The following is a 16,488-nucleotide window of genomic DNA, read 5'->3' on the forward strand; positions in this document are numbered from 1 at the left end:
GAGAGAAGAAGCGGTGGGTCCCCATAGAATACCCCCCACGCCACAGCAAGCTTACAGGCCCGCTAGCTAGCTGAAAGCTGTGCTTCCCAGTGCATCCCCTCCCCCCACCCCTCGCCACCCCCTACACTCTCGCCGAACCTGGGGCTGCCTGCCATCCAGGAGGGCTGGCCTCAACAATTGCCTGAAGCCTCCACCGCAGGGGCTGTCCCTGCATAGGCCTGCTTGCCCTTTGGAGGGGCTACACTTCTGCAGAGTAGCACCAAACACCACCAGCCCCCGAGAAAAGGCCTGCAGCCCAGAAAAGCTAGAACAAGCCTAGCCAGGCCGTGAATAGATCTGCCAAATTCTTGGATGGTTTTTCTGAGTCGGGCTGCCCCGGGGAGGGGCCTCTTGGATTTCCAGTGGCCCTGCTACCCGCCCAAGCCCCCAGGGGGTGCCAAGCTATAGAGGACCAGCTGCATAGGACTGCCAGCTCCAGGCAGGACCCCCTACAGCCCAGAAAAGCTGCAACGAGCCTGGCCGAGTCAGGAAAAGATCTCAGACAGTTTTTCTGGGTCGGGCTGCCCCGGGGAGGAGCCTCTTGGGTTTCCAATGGCCCTGCTACCCGCCCAAGCCCCCAGGGGGTGCCAAGCTATAGAGGACCAGGCATACGACTGCCAGCTCCAGGCAGGACCCCCTGCAGCCCAGAAAAGCTGCAACAAGCCTGTCCAAGCCGGGAAAAGATCTCAGACGGTCTTTCTGAGTCGGGCTGCCCTGGGGAGGAGCCTCTTGGGTTTCCAGTGGCACTGCTACCCGCCCAAGCCCCCAGGGGGTGCCCCACTCCCGCGGAATAGCTGCTCAGCACCACCAGCCCCCTGGAAGAGACCCTGCAGCCCAGAAAAGCTGCAACAAGCTTGGCCAGACTGTGAAAAGATCTGCCTACATTCTCAGGCCGTCCTTCTGAGTTGGGCTGCCCTAGGGAAGAGCCTCTTAGGTTCTCAGTGACCCAGATAGCTGTTCCAGCCCCCAAGGGGTGCTGCACTCCTGAGGAACAGCTGCCCAACACCGCCAACCCCCTGCAAGAACCCCACAGCCTAAAAACACCAGAGCAAGCTCTGCATGACCAAGTGAAATCTGTTACCATCGTGGTGTGGACCTCCCAGTCCTATCTGCCCTCAGGAAGCCCTCCTTTGCTTCAAAGAAACACTGTTAGCCCCATCAACACTCCAGAAAAGCCACACTGCCTCAAAAAAGATTGACCAACAACGCCAGCCCTCAGGAAATATTCCACGGCAGTGACAAGGCAAACACTGCCCGATAACGGAAAGTACAACTCCCTCAGGAGAAAGAAAACAACAAGCAAGATGAAGAAGCTGAGAAACCACCCCCAGTCAAACCAACAGGAGAACTCACCTAAAACAGTCAACAATGAAACAGATCCCTGCAGTCTGACAGACTTGGAGTTCAAAAGAGAAATAGTGAAAATACTGAAGGAATTAAAAGAAGATATGAACAGTAATGCAGATACCCTCAGAAAGGAACTAGAAAATATAAGGAGGAGCCAAGAAAAACTAGAACATTCATTTGCAGAGATGCAAACTGAACTAAGGGCAGTAAAAACCAGAATGAATAATGCAGTAGAACAAATCAGTGATATGGAAGATAGAATAATGGAAATCACTCAATCTGGTCAACAGACAGAAAACCGAATCAAAAAACTGGAAAGCAATATAAGAGACCTATGGGATAATATAAAGCGGGCCAATCTACACATAATAGGAATTCCAGAAGGAGTAGAAAAAGATAAGGGGATGGAAAATATATTTGAAGAAATTATCGCTGGAAACTCCCCAAATCTAAAGGATGCTGGGTTCAAGATACAAGAAGCACAGAGGGCCCCAAACAAACTGAACCCAAACAGACCCACACCAAGACACATCATAATAAAAATGGCAAAAGTTAGTGATAAAGAGAGGATCCTAAAGGCAGCAAGAGAAAAACAGAATGTTACCTACAAGGGAACCCCCATAAGAATATCGGCTGACTTCTCTACAGAAACACTACAGGCCAGGAGGGAATGGCAAGAGATATTTAAAGTGCTCAAAGGAAAAAAACATGCAACCTAGAATACTCTATCCAGCAAGAATATCATTTAAAATAGAAGGGGAAATAAAAATTTTTTCCAACAAACAAAAACTTAAAGAATATTGCAACACAAAACCCAGGTTAAAGGAAATATTGAAAGGGCTTCTCTAAACCAAAAAGAAAGGAAGGAAAGGGAAGAAAAAAGAAAAGAAAAAAAAAAGAAGAAGAAGAGGAAGAACTAGGACTGAGGAAACCGCAATCAGAGAGCAGTCACTCAAATAAGCCAGCATACAGATTTAATCATGAGCATGCTTCAAACAAAATAAAATTAAAAAGAAAAAAATAAGAAAGAGTCATCAAAACCATAAAATGTGGGCAAGGGATGTTAGGAAGTAAATAACCCTTTTTGTTTGTTTGTATGTTTCTCTTCTTAATTTTAATATAGTAATGAAGGGTTTGAACTTACAGGACCATCAGGCTAAAACACACAATTATGGGAAGGGGTTAGCATACTTAAAAAGCAGGACAACCACAAGCCAAAAGCAAATATTGCATTCGCAAAAAAATGAAAAAAAAATACACTCAAGCAGATAATAACAGGAGATCATCCAACCAAAAAAAAAAAAAAGAAAGAAAGGAAGAATGGAGAACCGTAGAATCAACTGGAACAGGAGGTTCAATTGGCAATAAATAATCATCTATCAATTATCACCTTAAATGTCAATGGACTGAATGCCCCAATCAAAAGACACAGAGTGGCTGAGTGGATAAAAAGGCAAAAACCTTCAATATGCTGCCTACAAGAAACTCACCTTAGGACAAAAGATACATATAGATTGAAAGTGAAAGGAAGGGGAAAAATATTTCACGCCAAGAGTCATGACAGAAAAGCAGGAGTCGCAACACTCATATCAGACAAAATAGACTTTAAAACAAAAGACATAAAGAAAGACAAAGAAGGACACTACTTAATGATTAAGGGATCCACCCAAGGAGAGGATGTTACTATCGCCAACATATATGCCCCAAATACAGGAGCACCCAGATACATACAACAAATATTAACAGACATAAAGGGAGATATTGATGAGAATACAATCATAGTAGGAGACCTTAATACCCCCCTCACATCAATGGACAGATCCTCTAGACAGAAAACCAATAAAGCAACAGAGATCCTAAAGGAAACAATAGAAAAGTTAGACTTCATTGATATCTTCAGGACACTACATCCAAAAAAATCAGAATACAATTCTTCTCAAATGCTCATGGAACATTCTCAAGAATCGACCACATATTGGGACACAAAGCTAACCTCAATAAATTTAGGAGCATAGAAATTATCTCAAGTATCTTCTCTGACCACAATGCCAAGAAATTAGAAATCAACCATGGGAAAAGGAAAGAGAAAAAACCTACTGCATGGAGACTAAACAACCTGCTACTAAAAAACCAATGGGTCAATGAGGAAATCAAGAAGGAAATTAAAAACTACCTTGAAACAAATGATAATGAAGACACAACCTCTCAAAATCTATGCGATGCTGCGAAAGCAGTGCTCAGAGGGAAATTTATAGCAATACAGGCCTTTCTCAAAAAAGAAGAAAGATCCCAAATGGACAACTTAACCCTCCACCTAAATGAATTATAAAAAGAAGAACAAAAAAGTCCTAAAGTCAGCAGAAGGAAGGAAATTATAAAGATCAAAGAAGAAATCAATAAAATAGAGACTCAAAAAACAATAGAGAAAATTAATAAAACCAAGATCTGGTTCTTTGAAAAGGTAAACAAAATTGACAATGTCCTCTTTTAGACTCACCTAAAAGAGGAGAGAAAGAACCCAAATAACCAAAATTATAAATGAAAAAGGAGAAATCACAATGGATACAGCAGAAATACAAAAAACCATAAGAGAATACTATGAACAACTATATGGCAACAAGTTTGACAATCTGGAAGAAATGGACAATTTTCTAGAATCTTACAGCCTGCCAAAACTGAATCAAGAAGAAACAGACCAACTGAACAGACCGATCACTAGAAATGAAATTAGAGAGGTCATAAAATCAGTCCCTACAAATAAAAGTCCAGGACCAGATGGCTTCACATGTGAATATTAACAAACATATAAAGAGGAATTGGTGCCCATCCTCCTTAAACTCTTTCAAAAGGTTGAAGAAGAAGGAATACTCCCAAAGACATTCTATGATGCCACCATCACCCTCATTCCAAAACCAGACAGAGATACCACCAAAAAAGAAAACTATCGCCCAATATCATTGATGAATATAGATGCAAAAATTCTCAACAAAATCTTAGCCAACCGAATCCAACAACATACCAAAAAAATTATACACCATGACCAGGTGGGGTTCATCCCAGGTTCACAAGGATGGTTCAACATTCGCAAATCAATCAGCATCGTACACCACATTGACAAAAAAAAAAAGTCAAAAATCATATGATCATCTCAATAGATGCAGAAAAAGCATTTGACAAAGTCCAACATCCATTCATGATCAAGACCCTCGCCAAAGTGGGTATAGAGGGAACATTCCTGAATATAATCAAAGCCATTTATGAGAAACCCACAGCAAATATAATACTCAATGGGGAAAAACTGAAAGCCTTCTCACGCAAATCTGGAACTAGACAGGGATGCCCACTCTCACCACTGCTCTTCAACATAGTTTTGGAAGTCCTAGCCACAGAAATCAGACAAACAAAAGAAATAAAAGGCATCCACATAGGAAGAGAAGAGATAAAACTGTCACTGTATGCAGATGACATGATACTATACAGAGAAAATCCTAAGGACTCAACCCCAAAACTACTTGAACAGATTCATAAATTCAGCAAAGTAGCAGGATATAAGATTAGCATTCAGAAATTGGTCGCATTTCTGTATACCAGCAATGAGATATTAGAAAAGGAATACAAAAATACAATACCTTTTAAAACTGCACCTCACAAAATCAAATACCTCAGAATACACCTGACCAAGGAGGTAAAGGACCTATATGCCAAGAACTATAAAACTTTAATCAAAGAAATCAAAGAAGATGTAAAGAAATGGAAAGATATTCCATGTTCCTGGATTGGGAAAATCAATATTGTAAAAATGGCCATACTACCCAAAGCAATCTACAGATTCAATGCAATCCCTATCAAATTACCCAGGACATTTTTCACAGAACTAGAACAAACAATCCAAACATTTATATGGAACCACAAAAGACTCAGAATTGCCAAAGCAATCCTGAGAAACAAAAACCAAGCAGGAGGCATAACTCTCCCAGACTTCAAGAAATACTACAAAGCCACAGTCATCAAAACAGTGTGGTACTGGTAGCAAAACAGACAGACAGACCAATGGAACAGAATAGAGAACCCGGAAATAAACCCTGACACCTATGGTCAATTCATCTTTGACAAGGGAGGCAAGAACATAAAATGGGAAAAAGAAAGTCTATTCAGCAAGCATTGCTGGGAAACCTGGACAGCTGCATGCAAAGCAATGAAACTAGAACACACCCTCACACCATGCACCAAAATAAACTCAAAATGGCTTAAAACTTAAATATAAAACAAGATACCATCAAACTCCTGGGAGAGAACATAGGCAAAATATTCTGTGATATCAACCTTACAAATGTTTTCTCAGGTCAGTCTCCCAAAGCAATAGAAATTAGAGCAAAAATAAACCCATGGGACCTCATCAAACTGAAAAGCTTTGGCACATCAAAGGAAACCCAAAAGAAAACAAAAAGACAACTTTCAGAATGGGAGAAAATAGTTTCAAATGATGCAACGGACAAGGGCTTAATCTCTAGAATATATAAACAACTTATACAACCCAACAGCAAAAAAGCCAATCAATCAATGGAAAAATGGGCAAAAGACCTGAATAGACTGTTCTCCAAAGAAGATATACAGATGGCCAGCAAACACATGAAAAAATGCTCAACATCGCTGGTTATAAGAGAAATGCAAATCAAAACTACCATGAGATACCACCTCACACCAGTCAGAATGGCCATCATTAATCAATCCACAAATAACAAGTGCTGGAGGGGCTGTGGAGAAAAGGGAACCCTCCTGCACTGTTGGTGGGAATGGAAACTGGTACAGCCACTATGGAGAACAGTTTGGAGATACCTTAGAAATCTAGACATAGAACTTCCATATGACCCCACAATCCCACTCTTGGGCATTTATCCGGACAAGGCTCTACTTAAAAGAGACACGTGCACCCGCATGTTCATTGCAGCACTATTTGCAATAGCCAGGACATGGAAACAACCCAAATGTCCATCGACAGAGGATTGGATTCGGAAGAGGTGGTATATACTACTCAGCCTTAAAAAAGAATGACATAATGCCATTTGCAGCAACATGGATGGAACTAGAGACTCTCATACAGAGTGAAATAAGCCAGAAAGACAAAGACAAATACCATATGATATCACTTATAACTGGAATCTAATATCCAGCACAAATGAACATCTCCTCAGAAAAGAAAATCATGGACTTGGAGAAGAGACTTGTGGCTGCCTGATGGGAGGGGGAGGGGGAGGGAGTGAGAGGGATCGGGAGCTTGGGCTTATCAGACACAACTTAGAATAGATTTACAAGGAGATCCTGCTGAATAGCACTGAGAACTTTGTCTAGATACTCATGTTGCAACAGAAGAAAGGGTGGGGGAAAAATGTAATTGTAATGTATACATGTAAGGATAACCTGACCCCCTTGCTGTACAGTGGGAAAATAAATAAATAAATAAATAAATAAATAAATAAATAAAATACAGATTTCGTGTGTGCTCATTTAACCCAAACATTTTATGTATGTTACTACTAGTCCTGCAGGGATTCACCTAAATACCGTGGTTGTATATGATGGCCTGGGAATGACTTCTATGCTTAGAGGAAAGAGAACTTACAGATTTTTCTCAACTCTTCATGAGAATAAAACACCTTCCAGGTAGAGTGTCATAGAAGATGTTTCTTCCATTCTAAAAGGTTATGCCATCTGTGACTATATCTTGTGTTAAACTATCAAGTATTTCCTCAAGTATCAATAAATGAAAATGAAGACATGCACTCACTTACTCACATATTGCCTCACTGTTGCATCAGCTCTGAAGCTGATGAAACTGGTGTAATGGGGTTTGCCATATCCCACTGGACAAGTTACTAATCTATGGCAAGATGTTTTCATCTGCAAAATTTACAAAATAGTACTTGCCTCTTAGGATTTCTATGAGCATTAAATGAGTGCATAACATTTAAAACTCTTAGAAGGTAAGCACCTTAAAAGTGTTTGCCAGGATATCATTCAGCTATAAAAAAAGGGTGGGGGGACTGATATTTGCAACAATATGGATGGTCCTTGAGGGTATGATGCTAGGTGAAGTAAGTCAGAGAAAGACAAATAGTGTATGATCTCACTTAAATATGGAAACTAAAAACAAAAATAAACCAAAGATAAGGAGAACACATTTCTGGTTGCCAGAGGGGATTCAGGGTGCAAAAGGGCTTAAAAAGTACAAACTTCAAGCTATAAAAAATAAGTCATGGGGATGTGATATACAGCATGGTGACAATAGTTAATAATATGTTTTGTATATTTGAAAGTTGCTAAGAGAGTAGATCCTAAAACTTCTCCTTACAAGAAAAAAAAACAAATCTGTTAACTATGTATGGTGATGGATGTTAACGAGATTTATTGTGGTGATTAATTCACAAAATATTCAGAGTATCATCATTATGCTGTACACCTGAAACTAGTATGTTACATGTCAATTGCATCTAAATAAAAATTTTAAGAGAATACTTATAGATAAAATGTGTTTGCCTTTGAAATATACAGTGGTTTGTTCTTAGTGTGAGATTTTATTAGAATGGGTGGAATGCTGAATTATAGACTATTTAATATTAATAATATAACACAATTACTAAAAAGGCATATTTTATTTAAAAATTGAGTCAAAATCACTATAAATTTAAATTTCATTTGTGTCTTTAATAGTCCCTAGGAAATTATCTTTCAGGTGACTGTCTTATTCATTATCTTTATTAAATATCCCTAAGTTTTCACCTGACTTCTACAAGCTCCTCTATCATTTATTCCTCAGCCTAAGTCTACTTTACTCAGTAAATCAAGAACAGCCAAGCACTCTTTCAGCTTCCTTCCAGGCCAGTAACAAAGCTATCAGGATCCATGCTTTCCCATTCTTTCTTCCTTCCTCCTTCATTGAGAAAATATCACCAGTTGTGTTTTCTTTGTCATCATAACACAACTTTTTGGAGACTCTGCTCTATCAACAACTCTATACTAGAACAAATTGCCTTGGAGGTTTATAAATACCTCAAGCTCAGCATATCCCAGACTGGATTTGATTATTAATCCTAAGAAACCATTTTTCTCCCTCTCTTTCCTATCTTAGTGAATGGGACCACCATCTAGCAGTTATCCCAGCTTGACCTTTAAGTCATCCTTGAATTCTTCTACTCCCATCATTTGCCACATTTAATCTACAATGTTCTCTTTCTGCATTAGATCCAAACATTCTTCTCCACTCCCTCTAAAATTAGACTACTATATCTACCATCATTCATATTCTCATGTTTGAATAACCATAGTACCTCTAAACTTGAGGCATAAAAAAATTGAAAACAAAAGCAAAGAACAACAATATTTAAATTTCCGCTCTCTAGCAAGTGGTGGATCTTACCAGACAGATCTTACTGGTTCAGGACAATCAACTGTTAAATATATAGGGTTTTTTTTTTAAGTGAATTGTGAAAACATTGGTCCCTTGAAATAAGTATTTCCATCATAGAAATTAATAAACACTTTAGTCTACTTACTAGAACACAATAGGTCTTCATTCATGGAGCAAAACTGTTTTGAAGCATAATGCTGATGATATAATTTTCATGCTTAAATCAACCAGTGGCCTTGACCTCTTCCTGCTCAACCTTGGTGGTTGAAATGGAATAATAAGATTTGTAAACCTCCACACCTTTATTCTTTTTCTACTTAGCAAATCCTTCTGTTCCTGTAAGCGAACTTACCGCTCTTGAGTCAGCTCAACAGAATCACTAATCTCAAAATTGTAAAAAGGTCCTCCTGCTTCTCACTGTTACATATTTCGATGTCCTCCAGTGGCCTTTTGTCCCATATATTGGGTAATTTTATCCTGTGAGTCTAGTCCTAGACATCCCTTGACATTTGAACTATCCTCCCCTGCCATCCCACCCTCTCCTCCTTCCTTCCAGATGAGGCCCCAACTGCTTTAGGGCAAGTTTAAAAATACGACATCATTTTTCTGGTTTAGTTCAGTCATTGAAGACAAAGGAGACACTGGGTCATTACCTGTCATCAGGAACCAGAGAATAAAAGGGCACCATACTCCCTGGGCTGATACAGATTTTATTGTACTTTTTACAGAACTAAACTTGACTATCTAGAGTGCTTGCATATAGGGGGGCAAAAATCACAAGATCAAATTGCTCCTGCAGCAGAATGTGGCTCATTGTCTCATTCTCACCATCACCATGAACAATAGCAATGATCAAATTGTGGATATTACTGAAAGGGATAAAGCCTTAAAACTATAACCTAAGTAATGAAGAAAGAAAACTCAAGACCTTTCCTTGGTAACATTACTCTTGGTCACTATGAGGGAAAGAGATCTAATGATAGAAGTGAGAATCTCAACCTACCATTCTGTCATCAGTGACTGAGAGACACTCATGTTAGCAGATGACCTGAGGATCACCTCCTAGCACTGGTCCATCAGAATTAGGATCATTAGCTCAGTAATAAATGCTTCCTGATTCTAAATCAATCCATTCTTGTCATACACCTAGTAACATCAACAAAGAGAATGGAAGGAACAGCATGCCAACTCCTATGTACAAGCTAAACTGAAACTCTCAGAGCTTATATCCTTAGGTCAAATTACTTTTGATCATGTTTTATGTCCAGACCATAGAGATGTGACAATTGGTGATGTCCCTATCTTTTCAGTAATCACAGTTGAATAAAAACCCTATGTCCATGGTCCATAAATGTTTACTTCTGAATAAAACAAAATGTTGAACTCCATTCAGGCATAAACTGTCTGTTTTAGTCACTACTATATCTTCTATACCTAGAGTAATGCTTGGCATATTCTAGGGGCTCAATAAATATTTGTTGATTTAATGAATAACCAGCAGTATAAATGTTGTTAACACCGATTTTTAACAACAGAGGAATGCAGAGGAGGGAGTTGATAATTACCTTTTAAAAGTCCATGATACAGAGTAAATCACTAGTTTTGTCTTCAAGGCACTATTTGTTAGGGAATACCATCTTGGTTTTGTCTTCTCAATGTGCAACCTGGAAATCGATATCTAGGTTTTGACCAGTATTTCAACTCAAGAAAAACTGTAAAGTGTATCTCAAGTCCTTGGTTTGAAATAGCAATAGATATTTCAGGTGTTCTGGAATATACTTATAACTAAAAAGTACTTCCTGGCTATTGGAAGTGCTAAGCATTGGGCCTCTGTATTTCTATGAGCCATCAGTCAGGACTCTGGAGCTGGTGATGAAGCTCAGGGCGTACCTCATTGCAAAAGGCAGAAAGTGGAATGAACCTGGCTTTGATCCATAACTCAGGCATATCTGTCGCCAACACAGACATTAATTGGGAACTCTAGATTTAAAAAGCCATATTGTCTCTTACAACTTTTCAACAGAATAATTTAGGTCAAGAATGAAGTAGAGATAAAACATAATTGGATAAGATCTCATGGGGGATTCATGCAGCCCACAGAAAGAGCCACCCTATAATCAAGCTGGTTACAACCCATTCTCTGGACTTGGGGCTATGACCTTGAGTTGGGAATAATGAGGCTTATGAACACTGGCTCTCAGGTTCTTTCGGTTCTCTGGTCATAGAGGCCATGTTCAAGCCATCTGATTTTAAAAGATGAACACCAACTCGTATCTCTCTTTTAAATGAGTGAAATGCTAAATGTTCCCTGGTATTGATTATGCATATAAACAAGAATTATAATGATAACACAATCACTTAAGAAATATGCCCTCCTATTTTTGATGTCACCGGGTCTGTGACAACAGTGAAGGTTAAGTACTAGAAGGTCATCTTCAAGTCATCTGCTGAAATCCACAACTCAAATGCCTTCTAAGACCTGTTAAGTTTTTCAGCTTTTCATCTCTTGCTATAATTGATCTTCTAATTTTTTGGTATAGTCCTTTAAATTATGTCAACATTTTACAATGGCAAAGATTGCAGAGCAGGAAGATTGGCCAAGAAATGAAAAAGATGATTTCAAAGAAAAAAAATCAGAAATAATTAATAAAAGAATGGGCAAAATGTCTGGTGATTCATCAAGAGCTGTTAATGACTTTTACATGTGCCAGAATCGGTGTTAAAAATCAAATCCTATAACTAGAAATATTGATTTTCAAATACTCATTTTATTTTATTTTTTTTTCTTTGTCTTTTTGCTATTTCTTGGGCCGCTCCCGCAGCATATGGAGGTTCCCAGGCTAGGGGTCGAATCGGAACTGTAGCCACCGGCCTACACCAGAGCCACAGCAACGCGGGATCCGAGCTGTGTCTGCAACCTACACCACAGCTCACGGCAACGCCAGATCGTTAACCCACTGAGCAAGGGCAGGGACCGAACCCGCAACCTCATGGTTCCTAGTTGGATTCGTTAACCACTGCGCCATGACGGGAACTCCTCAAATACTCATTTTAGATTTACTGTCCAGGTAACCAATATGTTTTGGCCAAGTTATTTTTATCAAAATCCCTTGGTGCTAGAAAACAGGCAATTAGAATGTGTCAGTGAATACACCAAGAGCTGGGTGAGTACGAGATGCCATGGAAACTTCTAATGCAATCTGCCTGGGAAGAACAATGGGTCAAAGGAGAAATTGAAGAGGAAGAAACAGGTAAGGCGGTTCAAATGGGAGAGGCAAAGGAGAGAAACCAAGCAAACAGTGGAAAAGAAGGAGAAAGAGGACACCATGTGTGCAGAATTGTAGAACAACAGAAAGGAAGAAGCACAGCTTTCTTTGACTGGAGCAGAGAGCCCAAGAACTGGTCAGCACACACCATAATATCTCATATGGAGTAAGCACATGGTAAATATCTGTGAATAAATTAGTTTATTTTGCTTATCTGTAGGTTGCATAATTAGTATTATCACTTTTACACTGAAAATACAAACATTAAAAGTAAATGATCATATTCATTTTTTGGATAAATCCAACAACACTGCTTCAAATTAAGTTTTTGCAAAACAGATGAATGAGGATGTTCATTTCTACCCAACCAGTCAATTCAAGCCTATTTTTCATGTGCAACAATTCTACCTATACCTCTCAATACTGTTTTCATCACCTAGCAGACTGAAAGCAATTTGAGGAGAGGTATCTAGCTCAGCTCTCTCACCAGCACCTAACTCAGAACACACTGTACACATCTGACAAACTGGACTGAATACCTACTCTTTCCAGTACTTGTGTACTTGGTTTAGAACTCACTCTTGACCCTCAAATCTACTTCAATACCTCTTGAACATTTTTCACTTAGATGTCTCAGATACCTCAAGTTTCAAAGCATGTCCTTTTCCCATACTCCTTTCCACACACCACCACAACTGATGTCATTAACTTTTGGTTACCTTAGGTTTCTCCCTTCTCAATCACTGATTCCCTTTACTACTATGAAGACCTATAGATCCCCTTTTAAGTCCCCTGAAATCATTTTGCCTTTGCTATTTCTCCTGCCATTCTCCAGGCTCTCATTTCTTACTAAATGGATTATAGTCACATCCTTTTAATTCCACTAACTTTGGTCTCATTGTAGCCACAGTGATCTTTGTAGAATAAAATCTGATTAGTTGTACCTTTTTAAATCCTTTAATATCATTGGGATACCTTTTAGGATAAATTTTAGATTCTAAGATAGTCCCTCTAATAATCTTTTAGAATAAGAATACCCAGGTTTATAAAAAAATTATAGCCCCCAAGAGAATTCATAAATACTCCCAAAATTTTGTTACAAAGTATGAGCAATCTATTATATATATGTGTGTGTGTGAATATATATAGTATGTATGTAACTTATGATATGTATATATGTCTTTACTAAATATAATTTACTAAAAAAAGTAAAAATAAGTTATGGGATAATCTCTTCCAGGATTCTAATATTATCAGCAGGTTCATTCTCTATTACACACATTCATAAAACCCATAAATTTTTCACATGTTTTTTGCTCACCCTTCATTTCTGCCCTGTGCTGAGTTTGACATTCCTAGACATACAGCTCTTGGGGCCTAGGTAAAATGACACCTCAGCATTCTGCGTAGTACAATAAATCAGAGATGCTGAGGAAGGAGTAATAATAATCCCTCATTTTCTTCCAAAATCATCTTTTTTCTTTCACTGATTTCCAAAATGTTTCCTTACCTCATTAAGCCTTTAAACTCTAGGGGACGGTCAATATTCCTTCCTTATTTGTTCTATATTATACTTGCCCATGTTTCTTAACTGCAAGCTCTCTGGGGCGACAACCTGTTATTTGCCTAATATTGGTCCACCGTGTACATTTCCAGTCTTAAACAGTAGATAATAACAACCACCTGGTAGCCATAACATAAAAGAACAGCATGAACAGAGCTACAAAGCCAATTACGATTCAGAATGTCACAATCACTTTGGGCACTCGCATTTGCATCAAAGAGGGAGAAAGTCCAATTTCCCTGTCCTCCTCATCTAAAATAGTCAGCACATCTATTTATTTCTATGTGTGATGCTATATAGTTTTTTCCCCCACTATATTCTAAAATTCTATATAGTTAATTCATAGTTAGCTTAGGTATTTCATTGCTACTGGTGTATTTTTTGACAATTTCTGGATTGTTTCCATCAGCTCTCATTTATTGTTTTTATGTAAGGAGGCTCCAATTTGGACAGACAAGTAAGTAGTTCATTCAACCTCTGTGCACCTTTTCTTCATATAGATGCCATATTATAGGCATTTCTTTATAATAAAATCAAGATTTTACTACTAAGAATCTCATTTTCAATGGACTCAAAGTCCTTGGCCTTTATCTCATTTTATTCATAACATTGTTTTATTCTTATGTTTTCTTTCACATAATATAGATTAAAATAGGGGGAAGTTCCATTGGAATGCTGCAAGTGCAAACAAATGCCGTGTATAATAAAGCTATATTCAGATATCAGCTGATTACCCATGGAAACCAAATAGTTAATTGTTACAAAGAATTTTATAAGCAAGTCTGTAGAAGAAAAGTATTCTATTGTATACAACCATATGTTGGTAGATTGCCAAAAAAAAAAAAACCCACAAATTCCTCTCTGCATGCATCTTTGTGATGTGATTTTACTCTTAAGTAGGAAATTCTATTTCTATGTTTCATCTGCATTTAGTCATCTGACTTACTTTTCATTAATTGGATATTAGCAAGCAAGATGTAAGAAGAGTCCTGAAAGTCACTTTTACATTGTGGCTTGTTGCATCTTGCTTTTGGGAACCTTTTAATCACTACGTGAAGAAGCACAGGTTAGCTCGATACATCATAAGGAAGGACATGAAGCAAAAACAAGCCATACCAGTTTAGGCTCTTTAGACCTGCCAACTGCCAAAATGAAAGTCAAAAATCATCCTAGACTCTAAAGCCCAGTCAAGTCACTATAGAGATCAACTGTGCTCCCCCAGACTAGTGGAACCACCCAGAAACTGACCCAAAGGATTGTGAACAAAGGAAATGGCAATCGTTTTATGTTTTGGCCTAGTTTGTTATGCAACAATAGGTAACTGCCTGCTTTTTGTATTATGGACAGGTAGAAAAGACAATGGTGCCATGTACAGCTGCGGATTTAACAAGTTAGATCTTGTTTCTTGCCACCAAGAAGTAATTACCTTTTACTTCCTTTATTTTCTTCCCTATTTTTTTTAAGCTCAAACAACAACAAAATAAAAAGTTTATGCAAAATCTCCAACCCAATTAACAAGGCCCAGTGATAGAAAAGGAAAGTTCAGAAATCAGAAAAACAGAATTGATCAGTAAACATTTTAAGTGCTATCATTTTCATCGATCTACTCCTCAATCTGATCATAATATCTGGATGTATTTCTAGGACCTCAGAAAACAAAGTGGTTTATAGAATCAAATCAATTTTAAACAATAACTATTACGAAAGAGAACTAGAGATCTCAGAAAGTTTATTATAGAACTTGAAAATACAAACAGTATGTTTACAGAGCTTTGTAATTTAAAGCCATTTTAGCTTTTGGAAGTCAGATAAATATTGGAAAATGATGAGTCCATAACTTAACTAAAGAAAAATAACCAAATCATTGTTCATTTGCTTACAACTTCTTCTTCCAGATGTTTCATAGACATCTAAGTCTTAAGATTTAGTCAATAAATAATATCAATTCTTATAAATCATTCTGTCAATCATACATATAATATCAACTGGCATTTTTTTATTATTATAATGTCTTATAGTCACAACTGCCAGGAAGATCTACAAAAAAATCAAGTTGTCTAAAGTCCTATAGCAATATCTCAGAGAAATGAATCAAAATCAATTTCTTACATGGTTCATTTTTACAACTGAAAGTATTCAATTCTAAGCCTTTTAAATGTATAATGAACTACAATAGTCTTTAGTTGCAAGAAATATCCTTATCTAGTGTCTTTTTTCCCTTGGAGAAAATTATTTGCATACCAATGGATTGCATTGCTCAAACAAGCTTTATTTCAATTTGGGTGAAGAAATCCCATTAAATAAACATCTAAATAATAGTATATTTACACCTCTACCAAACAGGATTTGTCTTCTGGTTTTTATCACTCTTATATTTGTGGTAGGCTATGGACAAGGCTGCCTTAGGCCAGAAGACAGCATTAAGAAACAGAATACAGAACTCGATAACACTGGCAAAGCAGGAGTAATAGAAAGATCTTACTTTTAACAGGGAAGACCCTTAATTATAATCTGGACCTGTCCCCAGGCTGATGTTTTGGGTTTTTTGTTTGTTTGTTTGTTTTTTTGGTGGTTTTTTTCTCTTGTTTTGTTTTTTAAAGCTTGCTTTCATTATCTATTTTAACATGATGAATTCTTTACTCTGTAGGGGTAGCACTGACCATAGAACTTGGAGTGTATCCTCAGGATAAATAAAGCAGACAGCAGAGCTGGCCCACACTTATATGTTGATCTCTTTTACTGCTTGCTTGCTAAGTGATTAATCAAATGAAAGACAAAGAGAACATCAACCAAGTAGGAATGGTCTTTTGAAAAGGTCCTCTAACATGGACCTACCATCCTCACTAGCAAAATGAAGACTCACCTGC

The sequence above is a fragment of the Phacochoerus africanus genome, chromosome 10 (genome assembly GCF_016906955.1).
Source record: "Phacochoerus africanus isolate WHEZ1 chromosome 10, ROS_Pafr_v1, whole genome shotgun sequence".
Taxonomy (NCBI): Eukaryota; Metazoa; Chordata; class Mammalia; order Artiodactyla; family Suidae; genus Phacochoerus; species Phacochoerus africanus.